This window comes from Carassius carassius, chromosome 17 (genome assembly GCF_963082965.1).
Source record: "Carassius carassius chromosome 17, fCarCar2.1, whole genome shotgun sequence".
NCBI classification, from domain to species: Eukaryota; Metazoa; Chordata; class Actinopteri; order Cypriniformes; family Cyprinidae; genus Carassius; species Carassius carassius.
Window position 1 is genome coordinate 615,129 of NC_081771.1, and position 26,698 is coordinate 641,826.

Sequence of the window (26,698 nt, forward strand, 5' to 3'; positions counted from 1 at the left end):
GTGTGAGAGTGTGTGTGAGTCCTGAGGCTGGCTGATCTCAGTCGGTGTGATCTCAGTCAGTCTCAGTGTGTGTGTGTGTGTGTGTGTCTGTGTGTGTGTGTGAGTGTGTGAGAGTGTGTGTGAGTCCTGAGGCTGGCTGATCTCAGTCGGTGTGATCTCAGTCAGTCTCAGTGTGTGTGTGTGTGTGTCTGTGTGTGTGTGTGTGTGTGTGTGTGAGAGTGTGTGTGAGTCCTGAGGCTGGCTGATCTCAGTCGGTGTGATCTCAGTCAGTCTCAGTGTGTGTGTGTGTGTGTGTCTGTGTGTGTGTGTGAGTGTGTGAGAGTGTGTGTGAGTCCTGAGGCTGGCTGATCTCTGTCGGTGTGATCTCAGTCAGTCTCAGTGTGTGTGTGTGTGTGTGTCTGTGTGTGTGTGTGAGTGTGTGAGAGTGTGTGTGAGTCCTGAGGCTGGCTGATCTCTGTCGGTGTGATCTCAGTCAGTCTCAGTGTGTGTGTGTGTGTGTGTCTGTGTGTGTGTGTGAGTGTGTGAGAGTGTGTGTGAGTCCTGAGGCTGGCTGATCTCAGTCGGTGTGATCTCAGTCAGTCTCAGTGTGTGTGTGTGTGTGTGTGTCTGTGTGTGTGTGTGAGTGTGTGAGAGTGTGTGTGAGTCCTGAGGCTGGCTGATCTCAGTCGGTGTGATCTCAGTCAGTCTCAGTGTGTGTGTGTGTGTGTGTGTCTGTGTGTGTGTGTGAGTGTGTGAGAGTGTGTGTGAGTCCTGAGGCTGGCTGATCTCTGTCGGTGTGATCTCAGTCAGTCTCAGTGTGTGTGTGTGTGTGTGTCTGTGTGTGTGTGTGAGTGTGTGAGAGTGTGTGTGAGTCCTGAGGCTGGCTGATCTCTGTCGGTGTGATCTCAGTCAGTCTCAGTGTGTGTGTGTGTGTGTGTCTGTGTGTGTGTGTGAGTCCTGAGGCTGGCTGATCTCAGTCGGTGTGATCTCAGTCAGTCTCAGCACCAGCTGAAGAAGAGGACTCGTCCTGGGGCTCAGCTCTTGGTGTTTCAGGGCTTTATAATGGTATGAGCTGGGGTCGCTTGTCTTTAGGTGTTTCCAGAATTTGATGGCTCTTTTTTGAATGTTTAGAAGGAGAGGGTATTGGCCTAATTCTGCCCTGCATTCATTGTTTGGTGTTTTTCTTTGGACTTTGAGTATTCTTTTACAGAAATCTAAATGCATATTTTCAATTGGATGTTTTTCCCATTTTAAAAAATCGAATTTTATAGATGGACCCCAGACTTCACTGCCATATAGTACAATTGGTTCAATTACTGATTTGAAAAGTTTGAGCCAGATTTGGATTGGAATATCAATTTTAATTGATCGTTTTATGGCATAAAAAGCCCTTTGAGCTTTCTCTTTGAGTTCATTCACAGCCAAAGCAAAGTTACCTGTTGGAGTAATTTTTAGGCCGAGGTAAGTGTATGTTTTTGCGGTTTCAATGGTTCTGTGTGATAGTGTGAATGTGTGTGTTGGTCCCTGAGGTCTGAAGCGTTTTTGGAAAATCATTACTTTAGTTTTTTGGAGGTTTACAGTCAGGGCCCAGGACTGACAGTAGTCCTCCAGCAGATCCAGGCTGTCCTGGAGCCCTTGTTTAGTGGGCGATCTCTCTCTCTCTGTCTCCCTCTTCCTCTCTCCCCCTCTCTCTCTCCCCCTCTCTCTCTCCCCCTCTCTCGCTCCCCCTCTCTCTCTCTCTCTCTCTCTCACCCCCTCTCTCTCTCTCTCTCTCTCTCTCTCTCTCTCTCTCACCCCCTCTCTCTCTCTCTCTCTCTCTCTCTCTCTCTCCCTCTCTCCCCCTCTCTCTCTCTCTGTCTCTATGTCTCTCTCTCTCCTCTCTCCCTCTCTCCCCCTCGCTACCCCTCTCTCTCTCTCGCTCTCCCTCTCCGTCTCTCTGTCTCCCTCTCTCCCCCCCTCTCTCTCTGTCTCTCTCTCTCCCTCTCTCTCTCCTCTCTCCCTCTCTCCCCCTCGCTCCCCCTCTCTCCCTCTCTCTCTCCTCTCTCCCTCTCGCTCTCCCTCTCTGTCTCTCTCTCTCCCCCTCTGTCTCTCTCTCTCTGTCTCTCTCTCTCTCCTCTCTCCCTCTCTCCCCCTCGCTCCCCCTCTCTCTCTCCCTCTCCGTCTCTCTGTCTCCCTCTCTCCCCCTCTCTCTCTCTCTCTGTCTCTGTCTCTCTCTCTCTCCCCCTCTCTCTCTCTCTCTCTGTCTCTGTCTCTCTCCCCCTCTCTCTCTCCTCTCTCCCCCTCGCTCCCCCTCTCTCTCTCTCGCTCTCCCTCTCTGTCTCCCTCTCTCCCCCTCTCTCTCTCTGTCTCTGTCTCTCTCTCTCTCCCCCTCTCTCTCTCTCTCTCTGTCTCTGTCTCTCTCCCCCTCTCTCTCTCCTCTCTCCCCCTCGCTCCCCCTCTCTCTCTCTCTCGCTCTCCCTCTCTGTCTCTCTCTCCCTCTCTCCTCTCTCTCCCTCTCTCTCTGTTATCATGGAGACGCAGACGTCAGCCTCAGCTGCTTGTGCTAGAGAGAGATTTAAACATGAATCGGAGGCAAACACTAATATCTTCAAGGTGTAAATTGGAGCACATCGCTCAGCCGGACCACCTTAATGGTGCCAGAAACCAATATCTGTCATGAACTGGCACATTATACGACACACCTGAGCAGCTGTGCGCACACACACACACACACACACACACACACACAGTGACCCAGTTAAGACAGCTTTGATGACAAATTACCTCAGCATGTTCATTCGCCGCGGTACAAGCAAATATCCAAGAAAACATTTCAATCTCTTTAAGAAGTAACAAAAGCATCAAATATAGGAAGATAATTAGGCCATGTTTTACATTCAGTATACAATATGGACACATGGAAAAATTATAATATTTTCATTTATATTCACCCAATTGAACTCCAACAACACTGTCGATGGAAGGAGGGAAATTTTGCATCAACATTTATTCATTCATTTATTTATGGCAGTCTCATTCTTTCAGAGAAACAGCATCTAACTAAACATGTGAAGATGGATCATGATTTAGTTCTTAATATATTGCTTTTGGGTTTTAGTTGCTTAATGCCAGGCATTTAAAAGCAATGAGAGACAGTATAAAACAACACTGCAAAAAACTGAGAAATAAGCCAATAAGATTTATTTGATAAAATGAAGTGTGAAACGAACAAAAAAGGTCAAAATATTGTAGCAAACATCTTAAAATGTCAAAATGCATCTTCGATGCGTGAATCCCACATTTCAGCCCACAGTGAAATGAAATAAATTAGATGTTGCATAAAAACAATAAAGCCTGTTTTAAGACCAATATGAAGCAGAAATAATGCCATGCTATTGCAATGGTGCAATGTTAACATAATTTTCCTAATGCATAGCATCATTTCTTATAGTTTCTAGTTGTGTACAATAAACCTGCAATTGTGTATTATGAAAACTGTTGGCTCTACTGACAAACTGCTTTTGTTCTGCTTTGGATAAAATCTGCTAAATGCATAAATGTAAACGCAGATGAAATGTGAGCAGGAGATTTACTCAAAACAGACTGAGAGACAGAAAATGAGAAAATGCCAGAATAAGAGCAGAATAAAGAGCGAAGGACTTCTTGTGATGCTGTGTTGTGGTTTTATAACAGTGCCGGTGTGTGTGGGTAGATGCATTGTGTGTGTGTGTGTGTGTGTGTGTGTGTGTGTGTGTGTGTGTGTGTGTGTGTGTGTGAGATGGTCAGATCGCTGTAACGCACTGAACTGCAGGGAAAATGCGTCACCGAAGGATTCCCTGCTTTAACAGATCGTGCGGCGAGCGACAGAGCAGACTGAGGAAACCAATAATGAGAGAAGGAAGGAGGGATGGATTGAAAGAACAGCAGAGGAGGGAGAGATGAGTCAGAGTCGGTCCCACAGGACTGAGTGGGCCAAGACGGGGAGGATGATGTCACATGACCTGACGATACCAGAGCGAACGAGCACTACAACATACAGAGAGAGGGGGGGGGGGGGGGGGGGGTTGGGGGTCTACAGGGGGTCCCGTCTCCAGATCATAACCTTATCATCAATCAGACAGATCAACATCACTACACAACATCCTGCTGCTTTTAGGGCCCTGTGAAATCAGATTTATTATTTTTTCAGTTTTATTATTTTTTTCTTCATTTTTTAATTTGAATTAGTTAAATTACATTTTATTAATCAAAAACCATGTCTAATAAAAAACAAAAATCATCAAACTAAATAATTTCACATCAATGCATTAAGAGTTTAACAAAAATTGTGTGATTTTTATTTATTTATTTTTTTAAACTTATTTTTATTGTTATCTAATTCTGTGATTCAGTACGTCTAATTACTTGAGTGCATAATTAATTTATTTAATATTATTATTAAAATAGCCTTATGAACCCCCCCCCCCTCAGAAATTCTGTTGTGTAGTTAAATTTTTCTATTTATCAAATGAAGGCATATAACTTAATTTATCGTTTAATTATAGAAAATTAAGTAAACTTTATTTTTTGGCAAAAAAAGGTGGATTTAAAATTAAAATTAAAGCCAGGAACAAATGCTGTGTGATTATACCTTAAAAATAGAGCTTGTTTCATTTTAGTAGTAGTATTAGCAGTACGCTATATACATTCTACTGAACAATAGTGATATATTTCTGGCACAATGTCTTCAAGTTAAACCGAGCTTTTATTTTGACGGGTTGTAAATTAATCGGCGCATCTGTGCCATTCAATCATACAGACATGCAGGATTCATATTTAAATGGTATTTTTGTGGCTTTATATTTACAGATACTAGTCCACATCAATGCTTGATTTAAGAGTAATGAGCTTTTTTTGTTTAATTTATTCAAAATGACAAATTCCACGTATCATGCATTTTTTATTTATTTGTTTTTTTGCTAGAGTAAGTGGTAATGCAAAAATCATATTTGCTATAGAAGTCACCATGGTATAAGTTAACCTAATTTAGTTTTTTATCATTGAAGAACAATTTCTGGTTCCTTCCAGCAAAAAGTTATTAAAACAACCATTTTAAAAATCTAAAGAATTTTTTTACACTACAACGAACATTTGTATAATGCAAAAGTTTCACAGATGTTAAACGCTCCTCATGAAATGAACCAAAAAAGACTGAAATGAAAAGCAAACATTTTACAGAAGAAAAGGTAATGCAATAATGTCAAAACGGCCAACAATTAAACACCAGTGAAGGAGGAACAAAATAAACATCCAAGCATTTAAGCAAAGCCCGAACTAAGATCACAAGCTGCATTCAAACGTTTGACTGCTGATGTCCAGATGCATCTAAATCATGTGCCTTTGGGAACGCTACAGTGTGTTACACAATCAGACATAACGCTTGTGAACTCTGATCAATAAGACGAGGAACTCAGATCCAGGAATAACTCAAACAGCGCTCCGCTAGACCAGCATGCATCAGTGGAGAGCCGAGGCTGTGTGGGAGAGATATCATTCAGCCCATCTTTTATCCTCCAAAAATAAGTGTGTCAGGTTAAAATCTGGGCCTGATTTGGCTCCCATTATGAGCCTTATGCAATCCTCACTTCGCTCCGTTTGAGACCGAGAGAAAATTCTCAATGATGAAACTGACACCCCATTGGACGAGGCCTCCTCCAATAGCACGAGGAGCTCCATGGCAACAGGCTCTGTCACCAAGAGAAAATAGATCTCCCTCCACCCCATGTGGTGCACATCTGCCCGTACCCCAATTACACACACACACACACACACACACACACACTTATGAATCACCCAAGTGTGTGTTTGAAGGGCAGAACAAACACACTTCACCCCATCACACCCGTCTCTCTCTCTCGCTCTCTCTCTCTCTATCCATTCTGTCTTAGTCGCTCGCTCGTGGAGATGAACACCAATCAGGTTTCTCTGTTCCTTCTGGACAGACACAGGTAGAGACACATAACACCCAATAATGTTTGCTATATCTGTAAGAAGAAACACAATCAAGACTTCTGATGCCAGAACGCTGGTTTGCCATCATCAGTCAAATCTCAGTCAATTGACCGTTCCCAAAGAGCTTGATTGACAGGCGATCTGACCAATCATAACACTGAATCCGTCCTCTTGCCCGACAAAGAAATCAGACAGGAGAGCAGATTAACTTCGGTGGACTTAAAACTTAAGTCTTTCCGCGATAAAAAAAAAAGAACAGAAAAACGTTCTGATGTTCATTCATGTTTATTTCGTGCTATACGTAAATATGAAAAGAGGATCGGTTCACATGCCACTTGAATTGAGGTACTACAGCAATCTGTCACAACACAATGAAAATATTTCTCATTTTCATTTACTTTAACTTGCTGTAGCTAAAACTAAAATTGAAATGAAACTAGGGCTGCACAATAAATTGAACGCAATATTTAATGCGCATCTTGTCAGTAAAGCCAGTTCTGTAATCATCTCCATCACAGGCGACATTCATCTGACAAAGATGTAGATGTTCACATAAATAACATGGTTAATACGAGCAGCGGTTCACCCGGAGTAAACGTCAGTTCTGTGTAGGATGATTATTTTTATTTTATCTTTAAAATACCTCGACTTATTTTGATTTACAAATCACCTGCTGTAGCACACTGAAAGTGTTTCATTCATCCAATAAAAAATAAAAAATAGGGTAATGATTCACATCTATATTTTTTTTAACTTGAGCCAATATTTATATCTATTTTTCATTGGCTCAAGTAAAAAAATATAGATGTGAATCATTACCCTATTTTTGTTTTTTTAATTGGATGAATGAAACACCTTGCATCTGTTTTATTTGCACCAACATTATTTGATTTTAACGTTTTTGAATAATTTATATACACCATAATTTTATTTAGCCTCACTGGTAAAGACCTTTTTTAATTTGAAACCAAATTTAAAAACTAAAATACTGAATGCCGATTAAGAAACATCTTATTGAATGTGTGTTGATTGTGGTGTTTGGATTGTAGAACTATGCAGTTATTGCCTTTAATTTCACATGGTTACAGTTAATCTTTTCATTTACCATTTTCACCAATTTGAAAAACTAATGGATTGCATAGTCGATATAAAAAACTGGATGACGAGTAATTTCTTACAGAAAAAAACAGAGATGTTAATTATAGGACCTAAAAACTCTGCTTGTAATAACCTAGAACACTGTCTAAGACTTGATGGTTGCTCTGTCAATTCTTCGTCATCAGTTAGGAACCTAGGTGTGCTATTTGATCGCAATCTTTCCTTAGAAAGCCACGTTTCTAGCATTTGTAAAACTGCATTTTTCCATCTCAAAAATATATCTAAATTACGGCCTATGCTCTCAATGTCAAATGCAGAAATGTTAATCCATGCATTTATGAGCTCAAGGTTAGATTATTGTAATGCTTTATTGGGTGGTTGTTCTGCACGCTTAGTAAACAAACTACAGCTAGTCCAAAATGCAGCAGCAAGAGTTCTTACTAGAACCAGGAAGTATGACCATATTAGCTCGGTCCTGTCAACACTGCACTGGCTCCCTATCAAGCATCGCATAGATTTTAAAATATTGCTTATTACTTATAAAGCCCTGAATGGTTTAGCACCTCAGTATTTGAATGAGCTCCTTTTACATTATAATCCTCTACGTCCGCTACGTTCTCAAAACTCAGGCAATTTGATAATACCTAGAATATCAAAATCAACTGCGGGCGGCAGATCCTTTTCCTATTTGGCGCCCAAACTCTGGAATAACCTACCTAACATTGTTCGGGAGGCAGACACACTCTTGCAGTTTAAATCTAGATTAAAGACCCATCTCTTTAACCTGGCTTACACATAACATACTAATATGCTTTTATTATCCAAATCCGTTAAAGGATTTTTAGGCTGCATTAATTAGGTAAACCGGAACCGGGAACACTTCCCATAACACCCGATGTACTTGCTACATCATTAGAAGAATGGCATCTACGCTAATATTAGTCTGTTTCTCTCTTGTTCCGAGGTCACCGTAGCCACCAGATCCAGTCTGTGTCCAGATCAGAGGGTCACTGCAGTCACCCGGATCCAGTACGTATCCAGACCAGATGCTGGATCAGCACCTAGAAAGGACCTCTACATCCCTGAAAGACAGCGGAGACCAGGACAACTAGAGCCCCAGATACAGATCCCCTGTAAAGACCTTGTCTCAGAGGAGCACCAGGACAAGACCACAGGAAACAGATGATTCTTCTGCACAATCTGACTTTGCTGCAGTCTGGAATTGAACTACTGGTTTCGTCTGGTCAGAGGAGAACTGGCCCCCAACTGAGCCTGGTTTCTCCCAAGGTTTTTTTCTCCATTCAGTCACCGATGTGGAGTTTTGGTTCCTTGCCGCTGTCGCCTCTGGCTTGCTTAGTTGGGGACACTTCATCTACAGCGATATCGTTGACTTGATTGCAAATAAATGCACAGACACTATTTAACTGAACAGAGATGACATCACTGAATCCAATGATGAACTGCCTTTAACTATCATTTTTGCATTATTGACACTGTTTTCCTAATGAATGTTGTTCAGTTGCTTTGACGCAATGTATTTTGTTTAAAGCGCTATATAAATAAAGGTGACATTGACATAAAGGTGACATTTAAAGCCAGTTCTATGTAGTTTCAACCCAATTCAAAAACAAAGCTAAATGTTGATTTCTGTACCATCTGTGTTTGTAGAGAATGTAGGCTACTTACTGTGCAGTTACGGCCGTTAATTTCACATGGTTACGGCCTATTAAATACCAAATAAACATCTTGTTTATGCATACTTTCCTTCTTTCTTGTTTGTTGCTTAAAGAAAAAAAAAATCAGAAATCGGTCATGAAAAATCATGATCTGTGCATCCTTAATAATAATTTTAATGCATAGTTTTTTTTTCCTATTTTACTAAATTTACGCATTAAATACTTTATGTAAAGCAATGATTTGCAGTGGCTGATTGAGTGTATTTCAGTGATGAAGCGGTGCCCTCGGCGATGCGTTTAGCCACTTCATGCTGTGCCCCGCCATCTGCTCAGGTACCACTGTATGCCATCCTTACACTCTCCTTCCTACAGCTCCAACTCTCTCAGTGTGGAAAAACACGTCTATTTTCATCCATTCTCCTGCTGCTTCAGACGAGAGAGAGAGAGAGCAGCAAAACCTTCAAACAACCGTTTTCAAGAGAGATTGAGAAAAGCGCACTGAGGATTATTGCATTAGCCGGGCATATGCCACGGACTGGCACTCAAACTGGCACCAATCGACCGCATGAATCCAGACAACGCTTCACTGTCGCTCACTAGAGCTTGTGCTGGTACAATCTCCATTTAATCACCACTCTCCTACTCATAAAGACTGAATATTTAAACTAGGACGTGACAAAATGTTGAATATTCTTGATATTTATGATTAGGATGTTTTAATATTACCTCTGATTAAAACATAATATAATATATATAAATAAAATATATATTTCACATGATATAAAATATAAAATTACTTTATATGCCATATATATATATATATATTGTATTTTTTATTTTTTTTTGGTAAACAGCGATTTTTTTTTTATTCTTAGATGAATAAAAAAAGTTAAAAAGAACAGCATTTTTTCAAACAGTATATATTTATTTTCTAACAATATAGCCTTAGTCTTTGCCTTCACTTATTCTACTTGCTTAATAAAAGCTTTAATTTATTTAAAAAAAAACAACTTTTGGACTGTAGTGTATATATGTTTGATAATATTATTTATTTTTCTGTATTTTTGATCAAATAAATGCAGCCACAATCTCTAGCTACAATGTTAGGTGATTTATATATTCAGTATTGTCAATACCCAGCTTTGCAAAGATCTTCAGAAACTTCACAGAATGTCAAATACTAAATTTAGACATTGGACTCAAAGCAGCTCCAGCCAAAGATGCAGCACGGGTCACTGATCCACAAATCACCGCGTCTGGAGTCCACGAGTGATGCTCATCAACACTGGAGTAGTGTTGTCAAAAGACCCGGTACTTCGGTACCAAGTCGGTACTAAAAAAAAATGTAATTGTGACGGTACCAGGTTTCTTTAAGTACCGGTGGTACCGAGGTCCCGTTCAAACCCGGTTCAGCGCTATGATTTCCGCGAAGCAGAAAACGAGGACGGAATCTCAAAATCCAGTCATGAAAATGAAACTGACAAATTCTGTGACTGTCCATATTTTCATAAAGTTCTCCATATGGACCAGTATCTGTAAATGTTAAGCCGCAAAAGTTGTTTGAAATATGAATCCGTGTTCTGCGCGTCTCTGTGTGAATTAATGAATGGCAGAAGCGTGCGGGTTTGTTTACTACATAGACTGAAGCGCATGACGCTTGCATTAATTTCAGCATCTGAGCTTCAGAGTTCTCTCTCCATCAAGCGATCTGAACTTTTCAGTTCATCTCAATGGACGCACAGCGCACCTGTATTTGATGCTCTGTAAACTCTTTGTGAAGGAGCACGACTCACCGGCACTTTACTGATAGCGCTGTTTCTCACACATGCAGAGAGAGAGAGAGAGAGAGAGAGTCTTACCACGCTGAATCGACACGCTACATGTAAACTATTCTTTGTTGTCTTCTCCAGTCAAAATAATGGAGTTCATTTAGAATTATTCATATTCATTTTCGAACAAGCAGAAGATATGCAAGTTTTTCCAGTAGTGGGCGGAGCTAATGCGCAAATGGCAATTTCATTGGCTGGCGCTGATCTAGTACCGTCCCGGTTTTGATTTCAGCAAATCAGTTTGATCGAACGCAGACAACGTGATTAATATTCATGAGCCCAGCAGCTCATCAATTCATAGTGCATTGGATATACATTAGTATGATAGTAGAATTAGTAGTAGTATTATCTTTTAATAATAATTAATATGATCTAATACTTTTTTTTTTTTTTTTACAGAAACCCTCAATGACCAAAAATATCTTAAGGATCACCACCAGTCTTAAGTTCAGTTAAAATGACAAATATGCATTCATTAAAAGTGAATTTTTACATAAAGGCATTGTGCTAGAAATATTACTATTATTTAGTAAAATGTATGTGATACTGCTACTACTGTTGAAAAAATTAATAAAACTATTTTTTAAAGAAACAAACATTTTGGTACCGTGACAACACTACACTGGAGTACAGTTACACTCGTCTGAAAGCAGGACAGCGTGTGATTTCAGCTGCAGGAGATGCACTTAAACTACAACTTCAATACGGTCTTCTTATGAACACAGCAAGAGCTGATACATTCATATGCACAACGGGAGAAAACAATCAATCAACATCTGTTTATGCATCAAAATAACAAACCATTTCTTAATGCTCAATGGCTGCTACTGTATAATATATTATTAACACTATCCGCTAATTTCACATGAGAGGAAAGCACTGAACCTGATGACTTTGAATCCAATTACACAGTTTGCTGCTCTCTTTGGGCTGCTATTGATTTTCACCTTCCTTTGCCTCAATCTGTCCTCTAGCAAACACACACAGAGAAATTATACACCATTATACAGCTTTTTCCCACGGTTGATCATTAGTATGCAAAGGAGACACCAGCTATCTAGAACACAGACAGCACAGATAAGCTGGGACGCTCACAAACTACTATCACTCTTATAAAACCTTTTATAACGACACGATAAAACACCAGTTAATGCACTTTAATGGGAGTGGTTAAATAGGCGTGAAACACACACACACACTGACATGCATGTTAAATTCATCTGTATTTATGAATGAAGCATACATTTAAGCTTGAACATGCCTGAAACGGAAGCATACAAACTAGAGCCCGACCGATATGGATTTTTGGGGGCCGATGCCGATATTAACTCGAAAAGAGCCGATTTATAAGCCGATATTTTGATTTTAAAAATAATCTGGATATTAGACCCATTTCCTATAAACTGCATTTACACAACATTCAATAGCAAAATATCTGCCTGTTCTATGTATGTGGGCTGGGATTATGTTAAAAAAAAGCCTTAGGTTACAGTCTCAATGACTAAACAATTGCACATCAAAAGTATATATTTTTTAATGATCTGGTTTTAAACATTTAACACTTTTACTTTCTTCCAGTTGAAGCTGGTTTTAACAGTCTGTGTGTGTACTGTAAATAAATTATAATACTAAAGTTAAAGTATTTGCAGAAGTAGTCCCACACTTTGCTGCTACAGCATTCACCTTTTTCAGCCATCTGTAGGCAGAAAGAGAGACTAAAGAGAGAATAAGCATGTGTATTAATAATATCACCATGTATCATTACTCATGTCATCATTAGAATTATAATAATAATAAACTGGGATCTCCTACATAGGCAAAAATGAGAAATATATATATATTTTTTATTTGTCAAGCAATAGGTATTACCTTATATTTAACAATATTATTTCAACATTTTCCTGTTATGTCTGTAAAGCTGCTTTGAAACAATATGTAAAAAAAAAAAAAAAAAAGCGCTTGTTCAGCTCACATTTATTTACATGTCCCCTCTGGTTTAATCATTTCTGACGCAGCTACTGTAGTTACTGTAACTACACTATATTTGCTCTCACAGAACATCGTCTTGCCTACTATTACCGGAAGATTACGGAATCAATTCGAAGTTGAATGGTTAACGTTAGTGTCAATTATTTGTAATTATATTATTTATTATACCGCTGTCAATTTTGAGAAGAACCACCTTCAAACAAGTTAATAGCAAGCATTTAAGGGGCCTGCTAAAAAGGAAGCTATTAGCGTTAGAGTAACGTAACCAGCCTGAATTCACCAAATTGTTCTCTGGACCTGAGGGTAGCCTCTTCTTCCTTGCTTCTCTCTTAATTCTCATCAGCAGGACTAGCGCTATCGCTCGCTTCTTACAACGGGACAGATACATGTTTGCTGCTGACCGAAAGGAGGAGGAACAGACTATGAAAGAGCTCCCGCTAAACGTTTTTAAAACTCCGCCTATGCCATAGCGCAGCGCAAATCGCGTTGTATCTGAAGGGCAACGCTGAACCCAGCGGCAAGCGCCGTGCATACCGCGTCCTGTGTGAAAGGCCCAATTACGCGGTCATTATGTGGGAAACACACCGCAATAGAATAAGAATAAGTTAAACGCTAACGTTATAGTTTGACCTCCTATTAACGTTCGCGCTCTTCCACTGATAAACATGGTATTAGCTTTGTGGCTAATCTAATATAGCAATGCATTAGCGGCTGTAAGTGATGTTACAGAATATTTAGAAGTGATAATGATAGGACCGTTAGCTAGAACTACCACACAGTTTTTATACACAGGGTTTGAACTAAATCTACAATCATTTCACATGACGAACGACAGACTCACCGTCAAAACAGTAAGTTACATCTCCTTCATCTCCTTGGCTGATCGCTTTCTTCTGTAGTGGACTTCTGGCGCTGTTGTTAACTCTGGAGCTGCAGAGCTCCCTCTGGTGGGCACACTGTGCAACACTCATAACATGAGTGAAGCATGAGACTCTGTTTCTCTTGTTTCATCGGCCGTTATAAATGCCGATGCCGATTTAAATGCAATTAGCTTATATCGGCCGATAATATCGGTCGGGCTCTAATACAAACAGTTAAAAACAACAAAAAAAACGACTACATTTTGGCCAGCACGATTAATCAAAGTAAAATATAAATCATAATACAGCTTAGTGCAATTATCAAATTGTAAAGGCTTAAATTATACTTAATACGCATGCAATGTTTCTTAAACTGAAGCACAGCCCTGTGTTCATTTACACGAAAGCAGCTCACTGACATTGTCATTTTAGTAATACTAGAAAATAAAAATGTTAAGTGTAATTTATTCAATAATATTTCATTTGTAAAATTCTATAAAAATAAATTAAATCAGAATTATGATTGCTAATATAATAATGCTATTATTATATAAATTTTTTAAGTAATATTTTGTTTCATATCTATCTTTAAAAAATAGAAGAAAAAAATTTAATTATTACTATTATTTTTTAATTTTATTTTTTTAATTTTTTTTGTTATTTATTGTTGGTATTATTACGGATTTATACAAATATAATATTTGGCCAAATTGTGTAACCTCTAAAAACACACACAGCAACATTATCAGGATTTTTATTCCAAGATTGTGCAGCCGTAATATAGATTTAATGTAACGCACAGAACTATTCAAATGTAACAGTTTAGAGCCGATGAGGATGCGATGTATCAAGCGAGGCGTCACATGAGCAGATGGTTCACAGTAAGTGTGAAGATGAAGAAACTCAACCACACCTGCTACACACCAGCAATGCAGAGGACCTGAAAGAGAGCAGGCTGACCAAACACCTCCACCTCTCCGAGTCTCCTGTACAACTTCACAGCACTAATTCACTTATTTGAAGATGTCTAGCTGTTTAATAGAATTCAAGATTTCCGCACGGCATCTTTTCCAGTGAATCACTCGTTCAGCAGATCGCTTATTTATCGTAACGAACGCTATAAATGGACTGGATTGTGAAAATGTGACTCCACACTGGCACGATGCTCAGTCTATTGAGTTAATTGAGACGGCCCGATAACAAAAGGCTAAATATTTATTTTCTGGGAACATGTTGACTCGGCGCTCGGACATCTTGCGTGTCATTGTCAGAAGCCGCGTGAGTCACGAGCAATATGTCGAGTTCTTCGTGATCCATTAATATTCATGAGGACGGAGACACACGGCTTTGACTCATTTACTGGAGGAGAATCAGCAGGATTCAGATTATAAATCAAAATGACTATAATTACACCAAAAAACATTTAAATTTAAGATGAAATACGATTATTTTACTGTAATAAAAACCATTTCAGAAAACATTTTTTTTATTTTACAGTACAACTGAAATATATTAAAAAAAATGAAATTATTTAACAAAATAATACCATCATGATTTTACTATAAAATAAGAATATTTAGGAAAAATAATAATTTTATTTTACAGTTACAATTAAAAAAAATGACAAAAACAATTTTACTATATCTATTTTACTTTAAAATAAAAAGTATTTAAGAAAAAATATTATATTTTTTACATTACAACTGAAAAATTGCAACAAAAAAAATTAATAAATAGTGATATATAACTTTAAAATAAGTATTTAAAATAATATATTTAATATTAATATAAATTTGATGATGTGGTTTTATTAGTATGTGCTTTTAAAAGACAGAATTATTAAAATTATTGAGTTAAATTAAAAAGTCTTACAAAATTACTTTATGCAATTTAATAAAAAATAAATAATCATTACAAAGCATTCGCTAAAAAAACACTGAAAAAAACAAATCATGAGCTGCATGCTTTAAAATTAAAACGGTGCACTATGAAACATGCTCTGAATATATTTAATAAAATCTCAGCCTTTGTGAATTGATAATCAATGTTTTATTTTAAGTAATTGTACAGCCTGATTTAATGCTTCAGGTTTTCACATCACTAAAACACCACTAATTATGATAACCTGCACATATTCACGTATTATGTAATATATATTCATGTAATCCAAAGCTGTGTGACTCTCCAAAAATGTCTCCAAACAGGTTTTTCCAAGCCATCAAACGTGTGATTAGTTTCCAAATAACCACTTCAGTACATGCTGAAAAATGAAAATGGATGAGGAGGGAAAATGTGTCGAAATAACAGTGTAATAGCGCTGCGTGATATTTATAGACGCAGATACTTTATTCAGGAGAGCAGCATTGTGCAGTCTCCATTTCTCTGGTTTTATTCGCATCTCTGCTGAGGATTTTCTTGCTCTTTGTTTCTCTCTCGCTGACACTCTGTTCTAGCAAACAGCGTCCAAAAATAACCCGTGTGTTTGCGTGAGTCTCAGGTCGAGATGCACAAGCAGGAGAACACGCAATGCTCTCCGTGTGGGGGAAAAACATACACTAAGAGACGCACATTAACTTGATTTACAATTAAGCAACATCGTAAATATCGGAAAGATTTCTGTAGGTAGTTGTTAAGATACCAAAACAAAAAAGCTTGAAATGCTTTTGATGTTACAAGTTAATAATACCATAATAATATATATATATTTTTTTTAATTAATTAATTAAAAGTTCTTATTTGGTTTTAACATTTTCATTAAAATAACTTATTTATAATAATAATTATTATTATTAATATAGGTATTTGTTGTATGATTATTAATATAATACTTTATTTATTGTTATTTATACCGCTAATTTGGTTTCATATTGTATACAAATATTTAAATTAAATTCATTTATAAATTTAAATATTTACACAACATTAAATATTTATATAACTAATAAAAATACTAATGTTACATTATAACATTATCATATATCAAAATTCTTATTATTAATACATTTATGTTTTCTTATGTTTTTCCAATATTTAGTAAAATAAATTATTTTTATAATATTAATTATATAAACATGTGTGTATATCGTATTATTGTTATTGGCATGATAGTTTAACTTTTTTTATGAATATCATTTTTTGGCCAAACTGTGTAACTTTGATAAAGAATTATTTTAACGTAGAATTCATTTAAATATATGTGCCTTCTAATGTGCTGCACCAGGAGTTATTATGGTCACTTCATCTGTGCATATTTTTTTTTTTTGTACAAAAAAGTTGACTTTATAATCTTTAAATCAGAATATCTCAGCTTGCTCTTCCTGTACAGCTCTCGCTTGACGTCAGTGACGCATGTCATATTTGCATGTCATCATATTCATATCTCCAATATCAATCAATCTTATTTCTCAACCCAGAAACAAGCGCTTTTCAGTGATACGCCTTTAATACAGTTCAACAAACAAGACACAATACGGTCTATTTTTATTTATTAATATCTCGAATTTTCATTTTTGGCTCAACAATCCCTTCAATGCTAGAGGTTTTGTTTATGATGGCTCCTCTCTCGTCCTCTCAAACAACTTCCAGAGCAAATGCATCAAAATCAAACTAAATAACTCTTTCTGAAGAAAGCTCCTCCTGACACGAATGACGCCTCTCTCCTCCAGCGAGAGGGACGAGGACGTTGTGGAAGGGAATTCCTCATTACCTCAGCAAGCACTGTCTCTCTCTATCGACCTGCTCACGAGTGGGCTGGCGATAGCACGCACACACACACACACACACGAGCGACTGAGCCGCACAAAGCCTGTCGCTCAAACACCTAACACGATGCACAACATGCATGTGAAGTATTGCATGAAATACATCCTGGTATCACTCAAGCACATCCATTGCATAAGATCCACAGAAGTGTTCTGCTCATTCACCTCCAGCGGCTCAATCTGACGTCAGCCAATGATGTCACAACCCAGAAAGCTGCGGCTGTGGGTCACTTCTGAATGCAGACACATAATGTATTTTTAAACAGCCTTACACTAACTCCAGCGCATCTGTTCTAAACTCTCTAACCCATTTTCTCCCGTCTCGCAGCTTCTGACTACACTTCCCATAATGCACCTGAGGGTTTAGTCATAAGTACAATGGTTTCTGTGTGAGAGCGCGATAAATGCAAGATGTAATAGACTCAGAACGGTTATCACATGCATGCACATGCACACTCGTGCACCTCACACACAGCTTACTGTATCCGCTGGTTTATCTCTGATCTCCGCGCATCATTAGCTGCTTGTGGCTCTGAGGCAGCGCCGAGTGCATTTCAGTGCACGCTAACAGAGAACAGACTGATCTCCACCTCTCCGCTTAGCTTCCTCCCTCGCTTCGTTTCTGACGCCTCCCTGCTTTTTCTGAATGAAGCACAGCCGCACTCTCTCTCTCTCTCTCTCTGAGTGAGAGAGCATGCGCTCATTTACTCATCATGAAACTGTCTCTTGATGAGAAACTAGACGCTAATGAAAAGACAAATGCAAAGCACAAATATTCCATGTATCTTCAAATTTACATGTATCTTCCTTTGAAAATGAGCCCAGCACCTTCTGACGTTCAGGTGAAATCTGTGTAGTAAAGCAGAAGCAGTCAGGAAGGACTGTGACAGTAGGTCAGAGAATCCCAGATCAATAGAAACTGGAGATGTGTGTTTGTGCTGTCGGGTTCTTTTGCTTTTTCTGTCCATCCCCAGCAACAGGACAGACACTCGCCTCGTCCCGTCATCATTTACTCATCCTCACATCAACCAAGGATTTTCTGCCCAGAGTTTTCTGTGCAAAAGTTCACTACGACCACATCTGTCAAACCTTGTCTGAAATGCACACTAAAAACAAACCTTTTACATTTCTCCAGTGATGCATCATGACCGTGCCAGTATTTTTCAAAATTATACCCGTTTTATGGTATATGATGGTACTTTTTATTTTTATTTTCATGCATTACCGGGTGTTAACCACATTTTCTACTGATTGAGAGAGGAAATACTGCAGTCGATTGACTCGGAATGCCCTATTTTACTGTAATGATGAGTGAATATTATAGAAAAATTCCCCATTAAACAGTGACTAAACACAAGCCATTAATACATGTAAACCAGGAGTCACTCTCGTTTATATTCTCGGCATCATCTGATAAAATCAACATGCATCTACACTAAAGACTGGCTATGCAGTGGTTTTGGCAATGCTACTTTTACACTGAGTAACAAAATAACAAAACCAACAAACAAAATTTTTTTTAAAAACTTTCTTTTTTGGTTTGAGACTAAATTAAAACTTGGTTTTCGGTGCACGACTCATTTTTGAAAGCATTTTGTTTCGCACACACAGGGAGCCAATGAAACCCGATGGAGTCCCTGTGTTTTCTTTCATATCAGCATGTCTCTGTCCCGTCTTAAGGCAGATATCTGACGGTTATCCTTCATGAGAGCGGTGATCCTCAGCATCGCCTCCAGTCACTGCCATCCAGCAGCCCTTAATAATTCACAAGCAGAACTCCACAGGGAAGCAGAGGGGAGGTGGTCGTGCCGAAAGCACAGAGGGAAAGAGCTGAGGAAACACAAAATGAGGACAGGAACGACAGAACAACAGATGAGAGGGAATTAAGAGGAAGAAAGGTGTGAGATGAGGAAGGAGAATCTAACAGTAGGGCTGGACGATTAATCGAAAAATGATCAAAACTGAAATTCATAACCTCTAACCGACAGGGCACCTGTATTTGATGCTGTAAACTCTTCACTGATAGCGCTGTTTCTCACACATGCAAAGAGAGCGAGAGAGCGAGAGTCTTACCACGCTGAATCGACACGCTACATGTAAACTATTCTTTGTTGTCTTCTCCAGTCAAAATAATGGAGTTATTAGAATTATTCATATTCATTTTCGAACAAGCAGAAGACATGTAGTGGGCGGAGCTAATGCGCAAATGGCAATTTCATTGGCTGGCGCTGATCTAGTACCGTCCCTGTTTTGATTTCAGCAAATCAGTTTGACCGAACGCAGACAACGTGATTAATATTCATGAGCCCAGCAGCTCATCAATTCATAGTGCATTGTATACACATTAGTATGATAGTAGAATTAGTAGTAGTATTATCCTTTAATAATAATTAATATGATCTATTAATTTTTTTTTTTTACAGAAACCCTCAATGACCAAAAATATCTTAAGCATCACCACCAGTCTTAAGTTCAGTTAAAATGACAAATATGCATTCATTAAGCCTAAAAGTGAATTTTTACATAAAGGCATTGTGCTAGAAATATTACTATTATTTAGTAAAATATATGTGATACTGCTACTACTGTTGAAAAAAATTATTTTTTAAAGAAATAAATCACAATATTTCTTTTATGTTTTAATTTTAAAAGCAAATCCCCTTTATTTACCAAAAATAAATTGTTTAATTTTCATAAATTAAAAGACCAATTAAATTTGGGTGAAACTTGTTTACCGTTTTTCATAATTATATAACTTGTAGAAAAACTTTAAACACAATTGTAAATAAGTATAAAGAATGGCATTGGTTTTATTTTTAGTGCTAAAAAGTTATTTTTTTTTAATTAGCATATTTTTGTGTTTTGTTTTGGTACCGAAATTGGTACCGAGAACCGTGGATTTTCACTGGTATCGGTACCGAATACTGAAATTTTGGTACCGTGACAACACTAGTTTGTTCCTTTCTTATTACTGACCTATCTTATTACTTGTCTTTAATATTTGAAATTTATATTAATCTAGTTGTTTTTGCTATGGTATATTTTTTTTAAATCACAGGCAAAATTCCTCTTGCAGTGTTTTGTATGCTGCTGATTTTTGCTCATGTTATTCAGCTGCAACAGAATGCTTTGTAAAAAATATTTGACATCTAAATGTTTGACTTGAATGTCTGATTTTTTAACTTATTGGAATCGAAACTAGGAATCAATAAGAATCGGAATCGATAAAATTCAAACGATACCCAACCCTAGTAAGAAATGTTGAGAACATAGATAAAATAACTGCTGATAGTCAATCATATTAACAGTACAAACCTCGTCAGTGGACTATGAGGGCAAAAAAAACAAAATCGAAACAAAATAATCGTTCATTAATCGTAATCGAGGTAAAATGTTCAATTAATCGAGGTTATGATTTTAGGCCATAATCGTCCAGCCCTATCTAACAGCATCGAGATGAGACGAGCAGGAGGGAGGAGGCACAGCACATGCTCTCTGCTCCAGCACACGGCTATAAATAGCGCTTTAAATCTCCCAAGAAAAAAAACTACACAGCGCTGCTGCAAACCCAACTCAAGATGGACTGAAACCACACACATGCACGCCATAACACAAGCACAATCGCTCCGACACAGAGGCCGGCGGAGGATCTGGGGCTAACGGCACATTCAGGTTCACAAACAGCTCCTTATTAACGTTCCAGCAGCTAAATATGAGCAAACACCCGCCATCTCAAATGTGGAAGGACTGCGCCAAACGCACCTTCCAAGCGCATTACAGTCACAGATGCATCCTGATGTGTTTGAATTAAAGTGCACCTTTAAAAACACACCTCAAGATCTAAGCTGATTATTAAAATATGAATCCCGTGAGGCACATTTCATCAATCAGATGTTAGATGCATGCGTTTATAACAATGGATGGGTAATTAATCCATCAAGTCGTGATTATCCGCCAGTCTTCAACAAGTCTAGATTAACATCTTTATCTGACGCTTGACTCCAAGTGAATGTGTATTAAATGATCAAGTTCGTGGCGATGCAGCAGAGATGTGCGTTTCAACAGGTAACAACACTGCAATGCCAGTAAACATCTGACGGAAACGCTTTTGCCAACAATAACTCATTCTCCAGATCAGCCCAGACAGAAGATACAGACTCTTCCTAATGTTCTTGGGGAGTAAATCCACAGAACAGATTGAAATAGACAGAAGCAGCTTTACAGAAGACACTAGAGTCATTATTTCATTCAATATCAGTGCTGATGCTGCCAACTTATTCTTGTCATTCTTGACTAATTCTGGAGAAAACAGTAATAAAACAAGATATTTAGATATCCAGCAGATTTTGAATAAAGTTATTGTTCCATGTATCCCTATTGTATACACATTCACCATGCTATATAAATCAAAATTTAGTTAAATAAATTCTATTTTCATGGTGTAAAATACATTCAATGTGCATCAAATGGTTATTTATATACGTAAATATGCATGACTGTAACAGCAATAGAGATGTTGAGAAAAAAAATAAGTTACTGAATCATTTTGATTTAATTTGTAGTTACTGATTGGCTTATGAACTGATTTAAATGCTGATTCAAAACTGGGTGCAATTTTTAACTGTTGCCACGATAAAAAAAAAACAACTGCTAAAAATTACAATCTCAACTTCAATAATCATAATAATAGTTACAATTAGAACTAGGGTTGGGAACCGAAAACCGGTTCTTATGCAGAACCGATTCTGTTTTTTGAAAAATACCGGAACCGTGCGAAATTCCAATGTTTCGGATCCCGAAAACGGTTGTTGTGCGATGTGTGTGCGTACTGCGAAACGCTGGGAGCGTATCCTTTAATAGCAATGTCTCACCTCATGAATATTAATTACGTTGTCCGCCGCTTCCAGAAGCGCAACCAATTAACGCATGCACTCACTCAAACACACACTCACTCACACACAAAGCTACTCATTTACTCCTTGCGTGAGATATTTTCTTGTTGACCAGCATGGCGAAGAAAAAGTCAAAAGTGTGGCTTCATTTTGAAAGGTTACATAATGATGAAGCAAAATGTAACACATGTGACAATCTATTTACTTGCAAAGCAGGCTGTACTAGCAATATTATGTGTATCAAGTGACAGTACTCCAACCTGTGGCCAAGTCCTTCCTATCCTCCAGAAACTTGAAGAACATTTTCAAGTTCAAGAGAATGACACACTCTTTTTGGCTGGAATAAAGAAAAAGGTTTGGGAAGATCTGTCCAAGCGGTACCAGGTACAGCAGACAGTAAAATACACTACTAGTTTTGTCAAAAGACCCGGTACTTCGGTACCAAGTTGGTACTAAAAAAATGTAATTGTGACGGTACCAGGTTTCTTTAAGTACCGGTGGTACCGAGGTCCTGTTCAAACCCGGTTCAGCGCTATGATTTCCGCGAAGCAGAAAATGAGGACGGAATCTCAAAATCCAGTCATGAAAATGAAACCGAAAAATTTATTACGATTCCCAACCCTAATTACAACCAAGCGTAACAAAAAAAAAAGTGCCAAAAGAAAGTCCTTAATGAGAATACCAAATTAGCTTATTTAATAATAAAAGTGTAGAATTTAATTGTGTTTTAACATGAACCAACAGCTCAGCTGAGAGTACATAGCAGCACACACAGTACAGACCAAAAGTTAGGACACACCTTCTCATTCAAAGAGTTGTCTTTATTTTCATGACTATGAAAATTGTAGATTCACACTGAAGGCATCAAAACTATGAATTAACACATGTGGAATTATATATGGAATTAAATACATAACAAAAAAGTGTGAAACAACTGAAAATATGTCATATTGTAGGTTCTTCAAAGTAGCCACCTTTTGCTTTGATTACTGCTTTGAACACTCTTGGCGTTCTTTTGATGAGCTTCAAGAGGTAGTCACCTGAAATGGTCTTCCAACAGTCTTGAAGGAGTTCCCCGAGAGATGCTTAGCACTTGTTGGCCCTTTTGCCTTCTGTCTGCGGTCCAGCTCACCCCTAAACCATCTCGATTGGGTTCAGGTCATCTGGAGCAGCACCCCATCACTCTCCTTCTTGCTCAAAAAGCCCTTGATGCCTTCAGTGTGACTCTACAATTTTCATAGTCATGAAAATAAAGAAAACTCTTTGAATGAGAAGGTGTGTCCAAACTTTTGGTCTGTACTGTATATTCAATAAAAATAAACAAAACCAATTTAGAGCACATTCATTCTTATTCTACATGACATCGCTGAAGTATTTCTAATGGCTGAATACATTAAGCATCTCATGCTCTTCATCTAACCAATGCAAACCTTTTCAAAACACTGATATGTAGGTGATTAGATCATCAGGCTTCAGAGCAGCAGAATTCACTGAAGCTCCTCAGAAAACACAAAGCGCTGAAAATTAAGTGCGTCTGCACTCGTCAATAATTCAGCAAAGATTGATTTTCCCATTTCTGCACTCATTTACTAAAACAACTATCTACTGTATTAGTGACAACGGGAACAGAACATCTTGACCACAACACTTGGATGTTACCTCTGTTTATACAATCATAAACACACTCGTCCAACCCAACACGAAGCATTTATGAACCTCAATGAACCTGAATGGAAAAGACAAATCAGAATCAGCTCTATTCTGAAATACAAACACTTCGATCACGGATTGAGAGTGATTGATGGTTAAGTGCTGACTTCTCAGAGAGCTCGACTGAAGCTCAAAGCAGCTTTAAACATGACACACACCTGATGATCTGACGTAATAACTTCTGCCTGAGGCTGCGTTTCTATTACCAAAGTGTAAATCTTCAGCTTTTTGTGGAGTAAAACCACGTAAATATCACGGCCAGTCACTCAAACAACACTGACAAGCTTTGCTCTACTGTATTTCAAGGTAAAAAAAGGGGTGACGGGATCTAAAGCATCACGCACACTCTCAGGAAACCATCATGAACATCTCTAACCTACACTGAACATTTCTTTCTTCAATGCAAAGCCAAAAACAAAACTCTACACACAGATGTCATGCAAAATGCTACTTGCTGGACAGGAATTTTCTTGCCACGCTAAAAAATAAAGGATCTTTATTGGCATTGATGGATGCATGAAAAACCTTTAACATCTGTGTAACATTTATATAGCACAGAAGGGTTTTATACTGGAAAAAGGTTTATTCAAATGTTCTTCAAACTAAGATAAGCCTTTTGGCTCCTATATTTTAAAAATGTTTAGGACAATCGGATTTACTTTATTTTTAACATTTAAAGACATCGCACTGAAAATCTGAGCATCTCGTTACTCCAAACATCCTTTTGTTCGCTTCAGTACATATATTGTGCATAACTCATATAAGCAATCTATCTGATATGAATACATTCTACACCTTCTAATAAATAAGTTTGTATGACTTCTGCACACATGTGAATTACTAGAAAAGAATTCATGCAAATAATTTTTATAATAAGCATCATTAAAGGGATAGTTCACCCAGAAATGCAAACTCTGTCATCATTTACTCACCCTTAAGATGTTCCAAAACATTTAATTATTCTGTTGAACACAAAAGAAGATATTTTGAGCAATGTTGGTAACCAGACAACTGACGGTAACCATTGACTTCCATAGTATCTGTTTCCATGCTATGTTAGTCAATGGCTACCGTCAGTTGTCTGGTCTACCGGCACCTGTTCAGTTTTCAATATTCTTCAAAATATCTTCTTTTTTTGTTCAGCAGAAGAAATAAATATCCGTTTAATCTGGTGGATTATACTACAAAATGATAGAAACTCCAAATATGTACTGACTGTATCAACTTCAAGTTTTTTATATTTAGTAATCTCAATTTTGATTTCAGAATCAAGCACTGATTCAACAAAACTGTCTGTTCTGTTGCGTTGCTCACATTATGCATGTTTATGAATGACATTACCACATGTACCATGGTACTCAAATGGAAAATGTTACAATCTTGGCTGACCAAAACAAACTAAAGCATGGTATTATCTTGAAATATGATAAATGCACCTGAGTAGATACTACAACTTAGTGATTGTTTAATATGTGTAAACAGGATATTGCGTGACACTTTGAGATAACGTTGTTTGTTTACAAATGAGCTCTTAAAGTTTGGTGATTTTGACTGGATGTCAATGTTTTAACATTTATGCATTTAAAGAAGACGCTTTTATCCAAATAGTGAGCATGTGTGTTCTCTAGGAATCGAACGCACGACCTTTTGCGCTGCTAACGCAACGCTCTACCACTAAGCCACAGGAACACCAGTTCACTTATAGTTCATTGGATGAAAAAAAACGTTCTAAAAGTGATTCCAACCAAATTGTAAACATCGATTTTCTTATTGTTCTGATGTGTTTTAATAATCCGCGCGCCACGCGACGCATCTAGAACGCCACCGTTCAAATCAACGTCTACCGTGATTAGAACGGGAGCGTTCTGCTTCTCACGACTCAGTGTAGTCACGTTATAAGTGAAGAATTACCCATTACACTTTCTCCGACTACTTTAGTGAGCTTTACTAGCGACACACATCGATACATGTTCCATTTAAAGCGTTCAAACGCTAGTCACTTACCCGTTAATCCCTCGCGTTCGTTCAAAACGACGAAACAGCACTGGTCCTCGTTGTAGATCGTCCTTCTGGCGTGTTTGTCCCGTTTCCGATGATTTAGAGTTGATATTTACCTCACAATATGGGTTAATTAATTAGCCTGTGGCGGCTAAGCGAACGCGAGCTAAGTCAAAATGACAATCGGCCGCCTCACAGCGCATTACTACCACTCAGGATGGGTTAGGTGAACATGTTTAAAGTGATAACCCACCGAGCCCCCCTCGGTAACCGAATAACGACAGCCCGCTGCCGCTTAACGCCGTTTAATCGCAAATGCTCTCTGTCAACAGCAGCGCGCAGCGATCAAACAGAACTTGAGTGGGCGGGGCCGTGACGTCAGAGGAGAACCTTACCAAAAGACCCGGTTTTAGAATCAAGCGTCATCTGAGAACAACGCGCGTCCTGATCTGCGTTCTTAAGCGTTCGTGATCAGCAAACGGAGGAATTATAAATGAAGGCGGGAACACTGAGACAAGAACGCTGTCTCTTTCTCTTTCTGTGCTTTACGTCACAGTTCCATTTGTTTGTGCTTACAGGAAACAGAGGATGGCGCTGTCGGTATCGTTTCAGTTTGGGATGAATATGCAAACAAGGGTTTAAAAATAGCCGAGTTTGCACCTGATGGTTAAATGTTGCAATGCTCAGTTGCAATTTTTTGTAAGTGTAAACTTCAAAATCACTGTCTGTCTATCTATCTATCTATCTATCTATCTATCTATCTATCTATCTATCTATCTATCTATCTATCTATCTTGTGTGTGTGTGTGTGTGTGTGTGTGTGTGTGTGTGTGTGTGTGTGTGTGTGTGTGTGTGTGTATATATACAGTATATGTATACATACAGTGTCTGGCATGGTGTATATTAGCAGCTGTACAAAGCAAATATAAAGCAATA

At 38.1% G+C, this 26,698-nt stretch overlaps 1 protein-coding gene across 8 annotated transcripts in view; it reads right to left on the bottom strand.

Moving 5' to 3' along the window:
- LOC132160684 (R3H domain-containing protein 2-like) overlaps positions 1 to 26,240 on the bottom strand; it is a 59,111-nt gene extending 32,871 nt beyond the window's left edge. For 6 of the 8 annotated variants that reach the window (XM_059570325.1, XM_059570328.1, XM_059570330.1 and 3 more), the window contains exon 1: positions 25,769 to 26,069. The gene's annotated coding sequence lies outside the window, so the exon portion shown is untranslated. Of the gene's footprint in view, positions 1 to 17,642; positions 17,697 to 25,768; positions 26,070 to 26,152 lie in introns of those variants that run through there. The other 2 variants (XM_059570327.1, XM_059570326.1) reach the window with 2 other exon arrangements.
- Positions 26,241 to 26,698: the final 458 nt, after the last annotated feature.